Raw genomic sequence first — 12,085 nt, 5'->3', positions numbered from 1 at the left:
GGAGCCAAAAATAAAACAAAACAAAGTCAGAAAGTAATTAACCAAAACAGAAATGAAAACAAATGGGAAAAGAGTTATCTGGCGCTTACCTTGGCCGAGGCCCATCTCCTCCTCCTTTTGTCGTCTTCCTCCTTCGCTAGTCGGAGCAGGAGGTGGCCGCCGCCTCCTCCGGCGCGGCCACGCACCTGTGAGCGTGCATGGCTCGCCCGGATGAGCTGGAGAGGGACGATAAGCCTCCCCAAGCTCGTTCCCATCCTCTCCCCTTCCTCATTCGCCCCTTGTTCTTCCTTCTCTCGGTCGCCATTAGAGCCCGAGCTGAGCTCGAGCTCGCCGTCGCTCCAGCCCCTCCCACCTGAGCTATGGAATAGCTTCACCTTGGTCTCCTGAAGCTCCCCAACCAGATGCTCGACGACGAGAACCCTTGAGACGCCGTGACACCTCGTTTTCCTCCTCGGATTCCCGGGGCTCGCCGTCGTCGTTCTCCCTCCTCAGACCATCCCCGAGCCTTCTCTCATCGCCTCTGCACTCCCTATGAGCTTAGGGTCCTTTCCCCCTCATTTTCCCCTTCGATCCCGAGCTCTAGGCCCCGATTCGACCGGAGCCCGACGAGATCCGCCGCGGGACCCCGTCGCCGGTAGCCCTCCGGTGATCGGCTGGTCATTCTGAGGCCACCGTTAGCTTCAGTGCATCGTGTAGGTGTTGTACGAGCTGAGCCTCGTGCGTGATAGGCTCCGTAGCTGTGATCCCGATGGTGCCCGAACATCAGCCGCCGCCAAGCTCGTCGCCGGCGTCATCTCCGGTGGTTTCAGCCCCTGCTCTTTGCAAAAATGGAGCTGCAATCGAATGGCCGATCGTCTGGTGCTCTCCGTCGTGCGTTTGGTCACCGGAATAGCAAACTCGAGGCCCTCTGCCGTTCTGGTGGTCGTCGGAGCCTCGCCGGCGGTGGGTTTGACCCCATCGCCGGTGGGGTTGACTCCCCTGAGTCTTTGGCAAGTGGGGCCAGCCCCCAGACTAATTAAGTTTTGTCAAAATAATAATAATAATTATATTAACAGTTAAATAGTCACTGACATGTGGGTCCAGCTCTGTTAATTAGCTATTTAAGTTTAAACTTAATCTAAAACTGGCCAGAGTCACTGACCAGTGGGTCCCACTGGCTACGTTTGACTTTCAACGGCGAGCTGACCTGCTATTGTCATGCTCATGCAATAAATCTAATTCTGGTTTTAATATAATTCCAAAATAATTGCAAAACTTTGGAAATTCATAGAAAACTGAATATAACTCCAAATCAGACAAATAATATATGCAAATTGATCAGAAAAATCCAATGAACACAATGGTGCTACTTTCATGCATGAAAAACAAAATTATCAAATAGCATCATGTCAAATCAATTGAATAATTAAGATGAATATGCCATTTAAAATGATATTTGAATCTAGATTTCAAACGAGATGCAAACTAAGGTTTCACCAACCACATTGAAACATATCACCTTCCATTTCATGACATGTTCATGCACCATGATTGTTGCATATGATTGTTAATATTTGTATGTTGTTCTTCGGTAGGCCCCGCCCCTTCGGATACGACTGATTATCCGACTGACGGATATCACACCTCTGCTGAGCAACAAGGCAAGCAACCATTTTTTATCATCCCAATAAATCCCTTGTTCTCGCTCCTGCTCTTACTTATTGCATTAGGTCAAAATGATTTCAATGCTTTTACCACGTTAGTTGAACCCACTTCCTTTGCATGACCTGTCCTTGTCACAGTAATTAGCTGAACCTTGCAACCTAGCATACCTGCTAGATGCTTGAGCCATGATGTGCCTTATCCTGCTATGCATGCTATGCTTAGAGTTGTGTATGGTCTATCATCTGGGTGATGAACAGGATCGTGATAATGTGTTCAGTTAATAAAGGTTGTGTGTTGAACCTGATTTGGTAAAGGTACCGATGAAAGGCTATGTAGGAGTACATGGCCGGTTGTTTCATTGGAACCGTCCATAGGAACCGAGTTCCATGTATGTAATCCAAGACTAGATACTACCACACGTTGGGATACTTAATTGACCCTCTCGACTTATTAATCGCTTAGTACTCGGTCCAGGAGTTGCAAGTAGGTTCTGGTGTTTTTAGTCATCCTGGAGGCCGTGCATAGTGCTGACCTTAGAGGTGGGCTATGATGCGGTAGGCAGTGGCACGGTGTACCAAGTGGCACCCAGATGGTGGGCTTGGGAACCCTGTGCACATTGTTTGGGCCCGTGGCGGAAACCTCGGCCGGACTTCCGTGCGGGTTACCCTCAGATAGGCGATAAACCTGGACTAGGTATTAGCGTGGTTAACGGTCGTGGCCGACTCCCTCGTTGGGCTTCCGCTTGAAGGTTGCCGAGGTGCATGACGTGCACATAGCGATAAGTGACGAGAGCGTGTGTGAAGAAGTACACCTCTACAGGGTTATGATCTATTCGAATAGCCGCGTCCGCAAATATGGACTACTTGGAGACATATGTTGTTCATAGACAACTATAATGGCTACTCATAAAAATGTCAAGATAAGTGTGAGTGTCGTGGATGGCATTTCCGTAGGGTGACGGAATGATTCCATGATGGAGTATTGTTGTGGAGTTAGTGGACTCGTGTGCGAGAAAACAAAGTTGTCGAAACTAATTAAAAATGTAGCTTTGTCTATCCAGGAGTCAAAAGATGGCTTTCTGCATGAAACCCCACAACTCCTTGTTGATACATTGCATGAGTAGATAGATTATTCTAAAGTCTTGCTGAGTAGTTTTGTACTCACGTTTTCTTATTAAATTGTTGCAGAGGTTGTTAATGACCCTAATGGTGGGTTCTATCTAGACGTTGACGACGACGAGTAGCTGGTGTCCGAGCTACGATCTGGCCCTAGGTTGGGTGTGTAGATAGTCAGGCCATGTGCCTTTTACCTTTCCATCTGTCTGTACTCAGATAGTTTTAATCTTCCGCTGGCTTGTAAGACTTGTTTGAATGAGTTGTGATCATGGGTCGTGAGACCCCTATCTGTGTAATATTATGTGTGAGGCTCTTCCGAGCCTTCTAAATAAAGTTTGTATGTTTATGGTTATGTTGTGATGCCATCGATGTATCTATGCATATCGGTATGCCATGCGTACGTGTGTTGTACTTGATATGTATGGGGTTCGAACACCTAGTCGTATGCCTTAGTAGCACTCCTTACGGGGAACTGCCCCTTTGTGTTTCCACCGAGCCATGGTAGTTCGCTACTGCTCCGGACACATTGGTTGACCGGCATGTGTCCTTCTTAGCTGTTGTGTATGTCCTGTTGGGGAAATGTCATGTGGTGTAATGGAGTCCTTGTAGCTTGCTACGACTCGTCTACACTCACTGATGACCGACACCTACTTTGTTGGGTCATGTATGTCTGTCCCTGTACGGAACTGCCACTTGAGTTTACGACTAGACATGTCGACCCGGGTTCTTTGACATCGGAATGCTAGCGACACAATTGCATACGCGTGTCAAAAGGCGCAAACGGTTCGGGCTAAGGTAAGGCTGCAGCCGTGGTGATAACCGTGTGTGAGGCCGCAAAGAGATGTGATGTGTTACAGGCTAGATTTAGGATCGGGGTCCCGACAGCGTTGGTATCAGAGCCTGACTGACTGTAGGATTACTAAGCCAAACTGGTCGAAGTTGAGTCTAGAATTGCTTTAGTTATATTTAAGGGAATTGTTTGTGGAAGGGAATGTAAGATTCTTGCTTCTCTTCTCAGGTCATTCTATTCAGGTCATCCTCGTCTTTTCTGCGGGAATTAAGAACTAGGTTGCCTATCTTTCTCTAAGGATCGTGTATTACTGTTCGGTAGATTATAGGACAACGAGTCGAGAGTTACTTCGGGTTTCTTTTATTCCAAGGGATAGAAAGTAAGTTTTGATGACCATGGAATTGAACTTGATAATTGAGTGGTTATGCTATCCTATCTTTTGTGGGTTGTCTCAAAATTGTTTTTGAGCATTTACAGCCGTTATGCTGCCCAATTTCGTCTCCAGAGCTCTAATGCCTTTGCATTACTCTCTATTTTCATATGCATGGCCGTCCTTCTCGTCAGGTGGTCCGTCTGACTAGGTGCATTGATGTGCCGGGTCACACGGCCATGCTAGTCAGGATGATGTCAGTAGCCGGTTAGCGCTGGTACCCAGAGTATACAGTGGGGGAGCAGTACCGGGATTTAAAACAGAGTCAGTATATGTGCACTGTTAGGGTATTCCCAGATTTCCCTGGAGCTGAGGAGCCGATCCATTGGTCTTATGGATTAGGGGTTACTGTTGACATGGCAGTACAAGATGCTGCCTATTCAATGCTGACCATTATGAGGGCCAGACATGCACTGCTGCAGAATTCAGAGTTCTGCTATGTTCCTGCCTCTCAGCCAGGAGAAGAAGGATACCTCAGTGGGGTCTACTTTGATTCCTCTATGGAGGATCTGCTGCTGCAGTCCACCGCTGAGATGCTAGAGAATAGAGACAGGGATGCTCGTGCCCTTCGTATGGAGCTCTATGCTACACGTGCTCACCTGTGGACGGCTTTGACATAGCTGGCACCTGTAGTCCAGACAGGGTATGGAGATATGGAGATGCTGAACCCTGTTAGGACCCATCTTCCGGCTCATGTTGACTGGCCTGCTATAGGAGGAGTCACCCCTCTTCGGGGACCTCTACTACCACCAGTCAGGGGACCAAGGCCACACCCGTGTCCTTACGGTTCTCAGGGGTCTCAGGCTCGAGTATTTCCTGATCCGCAGGTCGAGCTCCCAGGCCATGGAGGCAACCTTTATGAGATGTTTTATGCGGATGCCTGAACCCATGAGTGGAAGAGTAGTATGGTAGTAGCTGTACTTCCAGAGTCATGTGTGTCTTGTGGAGTATGCTTATGTCGTGAGAAGAAATCCGGAGGCATAGATAAATAATGTATAGGAAGCTTGGAAAGCCTCTGATGAGTAGTATCATCTTTTCAGTAGTTTGCTCTTTGGGTTGAGGTTGTACTGAACTATGTAATGGTGTGTATGAACCATGGTGTATATATAGCAGTTGCTTGTTACCATGTTGTTCGGATGTTCATTTCTGCATTCCATGTGTTCAGTGCATTCTTAATCCATAGCTGGTTTTGATGTTGATATTGGTCTAAGTTGTGAGTTTGTTTGTGAGGATGGTGTTCACCAGGTTGAACCGTGCCCCTACCCATGACCAGGGAGAGGGTAGTCAAGCACCGCAGGAGGAATTGCCTCACCCGCCTTCTTTGGCGGAAGTTATGCTTGAGGTGGAAAGAAACAAAAGGGAGACCAACCGTCTGCTAGAGCGTATTGAGAAAAATACAGCTCGTCGGCCGAGGAATGATGCAGTGTCCCTCCATGACCTCGTGAAGCTAAATCCTCCGAAGTTCCATCACTCCGTCGATCCCCTCAACGCTGATAACTGGTTGTGCAGTATATCGCGCAAGATTCTCTCTGCAAATGTTTCTGAGGCCGACAAGGTGACCTTCGCGGCATACTTTCTGGAAGGACCAACAACCACATGGGAAGACTTTAGTGCAGCTTTCTGTCTGCACCATATTCCAGAGGGTCTGATGGACCGTAAGAGAGAGGAATTATGTGCCTTCACCCACGGAAAATTGACCGTGGATGCTTATAGCCGCGAGTTCGGTAACTTCGCCCGCTATGCAACTGAAGAGGTGTCAACTAATGCCAAGAAGCAAGAAAGATTCCACAAGGGTTTGAGCAGTGAACTTCGTCGTGATCTGCGCCTCCATGAGTGTACAAGCTTTCAAGCTCTTGTCAACAAGGCGATCAGTGCCGAGACTGGTCATACCGATTACGAAGCCATGAAGAAGCACTCCCGTGACTCTGGCTCATCATCTGGCTCCGCATTCCCAAAACGTCGGCTGTGGGTTCCAAATAGTTCTCTGCCGCCAAGATACACCCCGAGGCCATCCTATGTGGCGCCTCACGTGAATCAGACCAACCCTCCAGCAAAAACCTATGGTGGTCTGATACGTCCATTTTGCATCATGTTTTCATGTTGATATTTATCGCTTATTTTGTTGTTATTTCACTTCACGGTACTATTCTTATGCCTTTTCTCTCTTATTTTGCAAGGTTTACATGAAGAGGGAGAATACCGGCAACTGGAATTCTGGCCTGAAAGTGGAGCAAAGTTGAGATACCTATTCTGCACAACTCCAAACGCCGTGAAAATCAACGGAGATTTTTTCCCAATTTATAAAAAATACTGGGCCGAAGAAGTGCCGGAGGGGCACCACGGGGTGCCCACAAGCCTGCACGACGCAGCCACCCCCCCCCCCCCCAGGCCGCGCCATGGGGGCTTGTGGGCAGCCCACTGGCCCACTGGCCCCCCTCTTTTGCTATATGGAGGGTTCCGTCCAGGAAAAAAGCAGAAGGGAGCTTTTTCGTGGTTTCGCCGCCGCCACGAGGCGGAACTTGAGCAGAACCAGTCTAGAGCTCCAGCAGGACGATCCTGCCGGGGAAACTTCCCTCCCGGAGGGGGAAATCATCGCCATCGTCATCACCAACACTCCTCTCATCGGAGGGGACTCGTCACCATCAACATCTTCATCAGCACCATCTCATCTCCAAACCCTAGTTCATCTCTTGTAACCAATCTCTGTCTGGCGACTCCGATTGGTACTTGTAAGGTTGCTAGTAGTGTTGATTACTCTTTGTAGTTGATGCTAGTTGGATTACTTGGTGGAAGAGTTTATGTGAAGATCCTTGATGATACTCATTAGACCTCTGATCATGATTATGATTATGCTTTGTGAGTAGTTACTTTTGTTCCTGACGACATGGGATAAGTCATGCTAATAATAGTCATGTGAATTTGGTATTCGTTCGGTATTTTGATATGTTGTATGTTGTTTTTCCTCTAGTGGTGTTATGTGAACGTCGACTACATAACACTTCACCATTATTTGGGCCTAGAGGAAGGCATTGGGAAGTAGTAAGTAGATGATGGGTTGCTAGAGTGACAGAAGCTTAAACCCTAGTTTATGCGTTACTTCGTAAGGGGCTGATTTGGATCCACTAGTTTAATGCTATGGTTAGACTTTGTCTTAATTCTTCTTTCGTAGTTGCAGATGCTTGCGAGAGGAGTTAATCATAAGTGGGATGCTTGTCCGAGTAAGGGCAGTACCCAAGCGCCGGTCCACCCACATATCAAACTATCAAAGTAACGAACGCGGATCATATGAACATTATGAAACTAGCATGACAGAAATTCCCGTGTGTCTTTGGGAGCGTTGTTCCTCTTATAAGACTTTGTCCAGGCTTGTCCCTTCCTACAAAAGGGATTGGTCCACTTTTCCGCACCGTTGCTAATTTTGTTACTTGTTGCTTGCTATGAATCATCTCACCACACAATCACTTGTTACCGACAATTTCAGTGCTTGCAGATTTTTCCTTACTGAAAACTACTTGTTAGATCCTTCTGCTCCTCGTTGGGTTCGACACTCTTACTTATCGAAAGGACTACGATTGATCCCCTATACTTGTGGGTCATCCAGACTCTTTACTGGCGCCGTTGTCGGGGAGTGAAGCGCCTTTGGTAAGTGGAACTTGGTAAGGAAACATTCATATAGTGTGCTGAAATTTGTTGTCACTTGTCACTATGGATACTAATCCTTTGAGGGGCTTGTTCGGGGTATCTTCACCTCGAACGGACGCACAAATAGTTGCTCCTCAAGTTGCTGCACCTACTGAAAATATTTGCTTTGAATTTCCTTCGGGTATGCTTGAGAAACTGTTGGCTAATCCTTTTACAGGAGATGGAACATCACATCCAGACTTGCATCTAATCTATGTAGATGAAGTTTGTGGTTTATTTAAGCTTGCAGGTGTGCCCGAGGATGAGGTCAAGAAGAAGTTCTTTCCTTTATCTTTGAAGGATAAGGCGTTGACATGGTATAGGCTATGTGATGATACTGGATCATGGGACTACAATCTGTTGAAATTGGAATTTCATCAAAAGTTTTATCCTATGCATTTAGTACATCGTGATCGGAATTATATTTATAATTTTTGGCCTCGTGACAGAGAAATCGTCGCTCAAGCTTGGGGGAGGCTTCAATCAATGCTATATTCATGCCCCAATCATGAGCTCTCGAGAGAAATTACATTCAAAACTTCTATGCTCGGCTTTCTCATGATGATTGCACCATGCTTGACACTTCTTGTACCGGTTCTTTTATGAAGAGAGATATTGACTTCAAATGGAATTTATTGGAGAGAATTAACGCAACTCTGAAGATTGGGAGCCTGAAGAAGATAAGGAGTCCGGTATGAATTTCACGTTTGATTGCGTTAAGTCCTTTGTTGAGACAAATACTTTTTGTGACTTTAGCACTAAGTATGGACTTGACTCTGAGATAGTAGCTTCATTGTGTCAATCCTTTGCTACCCATATTGATCTCCCCAAAGAGAAGTGGTTTAAATTTCATCCTCCTTTAGAAGTCAATGTAGTCAAACCCACTCCAGTTGAAGAGAAAGTCATTGCCTATAATGATCCTGTGGTTCCCAGTGCTTACATTGAGAAACCACCTTTCCCTGTTAGGATAAAGGATCATTCTAAAGCTTCAACTGTGATACGTAGAGGCTATACTAGAACACCTACACCCCCTGAGCAAATTAGAGTTAAACCTAGCATTGCTATTATCAAAGATCTTCTGTGTGAACAAGTTGAGGGACATAATATTCACTTCTGTGAAGATGCTACTAGAATTGCTAAACCTCACGTTAGAGACAAACATAGGCCTGTTGTTGGCATGCATGTGGTTTCTGTTAAGATAGGAGATCATTGTTATCATGGTTTATGTGACTTGGGTCTAGTGTTAGTGCAATACCTCAATCCTTATAAGATGAAGTTAAAGATGAGATTGCACCTGTTGAGATAGAGCCTATTGATGTCACTATTCAGCTTGCCAATAGAGATATTATCTGTCCTATAGGAATTGTTAGGGATGTTGAAGTCTTGTGTGGTAAAACGAAGTATCCTGCTGATTTCCTCGTTCTTGCTACCGCTCAAGATAGCTTTTGTCCCATCATATTTGGCAGACCCTTTCTCAATACTGTCAATGCTCATATTGATTGTGAGAAGCAAATTGTCACTGTTGGCTTTGAAGGTGTGTCACATGAGTTCAATTTCTCCAAATTTGGTAGACAACCTCATGAAAAGGAGTTGCCTAGTAGGGATGAAATTATTGCCTTAGCCTCTATGGCCGTGCCCCTGCTGATCCATTAGAGTAATATTTGCTTGAGCATGAAAATGATATGCATATGGAAGAAAGGGATGAAATAGATAGAGTTGTCTTAGAACAATATCCTATCCTTAAGAATAATCTGCATGTTGAACTGCTTGGGGATCCACCTCCACCAAAGGGTGACCCTGTGTTCGAGCTTAAACAGTTGCCTGATACTCTTAAGTATGCCTATCTTGATGAAAAGGAGGTATATCATGTCATTATTAGTTCTAGCCTCTCGGAGCATAAAGAAAAGAAGTTACTAAAACTCTGAGGAAGCACCGTGCTGCTATAGGATATACTCTTGATGATCTTAAGGGCATTAGTCCCACTCTATGCGAGCAAAAGATCAAAAACGATCCTGAATTCAAACCAGTTGCTGATCATCAAAGGAGATTTAATCCTAAGATGAAAGAAGTAGTAAGAAAAGAAATACTAAAGCTCCTGGAAGCGGGTATTATTTATCCTGTTGCTCATAGTGATTGGGTCAGTCAGGTGCATTGCGTCCCTAAGAAGGGAGGAATTACCGTTGTCCCTAATGATAAGGATGAATTGATCCCATAGAGGATTGTTACTGGCTATAGGATGGTGATTGATTTTAGGAAGTTGAATAAGGCCACTAGGAAAGATAATTACCCTCTGCCTTTTATCGACCAAATGCTAGAAAGAATATCCAAACACACACACTTCTGCTTTCTAGACGGTTATTCTGGTTTCTCCCAAATACCAGTTGCACAATCTGATCAGGAGAAAACCACTTTCACCTGCCTTTCGGTACCTTTGCTTATCGACGTATGCCTTTTGGCTTATGTAATGCACCTGTCACCTTTTAAAGATTTATGATGGCCATATTCTCTGACTTTTGTGAAAAGATTGTCGAGGTTTTCATCGATGACTTTTCCATTTATGGGTCTTCCTTTGATGATTGCCTCAGCAACCTTGATCGAGTCTTACAGAGATGTAAAGACACCAATCTTGTCTTGAATTGGGAGAAGTGCCACTTTATGGTTAATGAAGGCATCGTCTTAGGACATAAAATTTCTGAAAGAGGTATTGAAGTCGATAAGGCTAAGGTTGATGCAATCGAGAAAATGCCATACCCCACAGATATCAAGGAATAAGAAGTTTCCTTGGTCATGCTGGTTTCTATAGAAGGTTCATAAAAGACTTCTCTAAGATTTCTAGGCCTCTTACCAATCTCTTGCAAAAGGATATTCCTTTTGTCTTTGATGATCATTGTGAGGAAGCCTTTGAAATACTTAAGAGGGCTTTGATAACTGCACCTATTGTTCAACCACCTGATTGGAACCTACCCTTTGAAATCATGTGTGATGCTAGTAATTATGTTGTTGGCGCTGTCTTAGGGCAAAGAGTTGATAAGAAGTTGAATGTTATTCACTACGCTAGTAAAACTCTAGACAGTGCCCAAAGAAACTATGATACTACGGAGAAGGAATTTTTAGCAGTCGTGTTTGCATGTGAAAAGTTCAGGTCTTACATAGTTGATTCCAAAGTCACTATTCACACTGATCATGCTGCTATTAAGTACCTCATGGAGAAGAAGGACGCTAAACCTAGACTTATCAGATGGGTTCTCTTGCTACAAGAATTTGATTTGCACGTTGTTGACAGAAAGGGTGCCGATAACCCAGTAGCAGATAACTTGTCTAGGTTGGAGAACGTTCTTGATGACCCACAACTTATTGATGATAGCTTTCCCGATGAGCAACTGAATGTCATCAATGCTTCACGTAGTGCACCGTCGAATGTTGATTATGCAAACTATATCGTTGCCAAATACATACCACCTAGTTTCACATACCATCAAAAGAAGATATTCTTCTTTGACTTGAGGCACTACTTTTGGGATGATCCTCACCTTTATAAGGAAGGAGTAGATGGTGTTATTAGACGTTGTGTACCTGAACATGAACAGGGACAGATCCTACAGAAGTGTCACTCCGAGGCCTACGTAGGACACCATGCGGGAGATAGAACTGCACACAAGGTATTGCAATCAGGTTTCTATTGGCCAACTCTCTTCAAGGATGCCCGTAAGTTTGTCTTGTGTGGTGACGAATGTCAAAGAATAGGTAATATTAGCAAACGTCAGGAAATGACTATGAACTATTCACTTGTCATTGAACCATTTGATGTTTGGGGCTTTGATTATATGGGACCTTTTCCAAAATCCAACGGGTATACGCATATCTTAGTTGTTGTTGATTACCTCACTAAGTGGGTAGAAGCTATCCCCACTAGTAGTGCTGATCACAACACTTCTATCAAGATGCTGAAAGAAGTTATCTTCCCTAGATTTGGAGTCCCTAGATATCTAATGACCGACGGTAGTGTAGGGTAACGTAGCATAAATTCAAAAAAATTCCATGCATATTCAGATCTTCCTATGGAGAGACCAGCAACGAGAGAGGGGTGAGTGCATATTCATACCTTTGAAGATCGCTAAGCGAAAGCGTTGCTAGAACGCGGTTGATGCAGTCGTACTCGCGGCGATTCAGATTGCGGTGTGATTCTGATCTAGTGCCGAACCACGGCACCTCCGCGTTCAACACACGTGCAGCCCGGTGACGTCTCCCGCACCTTGATCCAGCAAGGAGGAGGGAGAGGTTGGGGAAGATCTCCGGCAGCACGACGGCGTGGTGTCGATGAAGAGACGAGGTCTCCCGGCAGGGCTTCGCCAAGCACCGACACAGAGGAGGAGAAGGAAGAGCAGGGTTGCGCCGAGGGAGAGGAATATTGGTGTCTCCAACAGC

This window comes from Hordeum vulgare, chromosome 7H, assembly GCF_904849725.1.
Source record: "Hordeum vulgare subsp. vulgare chromosome 7H, MorexV3_pseudomolecules_assembly, whole genome shotgun sequence".
NCBI classification, from domain to species: Eukaryota; Viridiplantae; Streptophyta; class Magnoliopsida; order Poales; family Poaceae; genus Hordeum; species Hordeum vulgare.
The sequence above is the reverse complement of the archived record's forward strand: the minus strand, read 5'-3'. Positions refer to the sequence as shown.